The following is a 418-nucleotide window of genomic DNA, read 5'->3' as shown; positions in this document are numbered from 1 at the left end:
CCCCCAGGCGGGGCCGGGCAGCGGAGGGGACGGGGCCGCCTCGTTGTCTCCCCACTCCAAGCCCCCGCCCGCGATGAGGCGCCACGAATCCTCCTCGTAGCAAGGTAAGAGCCCCCCGCCCCCCGCGCGCGCGCGTGTGTGGAACGTTGGTGGGGGCTAGCGCGGGTGCGAGTGGAACGCTCGTGTGTGTGCGTGGAACACTCGCGCGGGTGTGTGGAACGCCCCCCCGCAGGGCACCCCCGGGCCAGGCGCCCCCCAGCCCGCGGCTGGTGCTGCAGGGGGAAGCTGGGAGGAGGGGGAGCGGAGCAGCCAGGCAGGCTCCTCTGAGGAGGCCTCCCAGCAGCGCTGGCCGCCTGCGGCGCCGGGGAAGGAGGGGAAAGAAGCGGAGCAGGGGGGCCGCGATCGCGCTCCGGGGAGG

General features: G+C 75.6%; 1 protein-coding gene across 2 annotated transcripts in view; it reads left to right on the top strand.

Annotated features, from left to right (window-relative positions):
• Positions 1 to 418, top strand: part of BCL9 (B cell CLL/lymphoma 9) — a 63,430-nt gene continuing 63,012 nt past the window's right edge. For both annotated transcript variants that reach the window (XM_006018880.3, XM_006018879.3), the window contains exon 1: positions 1 to 104. The gene's annotated coding sequence lies outside the window, so the exon portion shown is untranslated. The remainder of the gene's footprint in view (positions 105 to 418) is intronic.

The sequence above is a fragment of the Alligator sinensis genome, unplaced genomic scaffold (genome assembly GCF_000455745.1).
Source record: "Alligator sinensis unplaced genomic scaffold, ASM45574v1 scaffold19_1, whole genome shotgun sequence".
Taxonomy (NCBI): Eukaryota; Metazoa; Chordata; order Crocodylia; family Alligatoridae; genus Alligator; species Alligator sinensis.
This window is presented reverse-complemented; position numbering and strand designations above follow the sequence as displayed.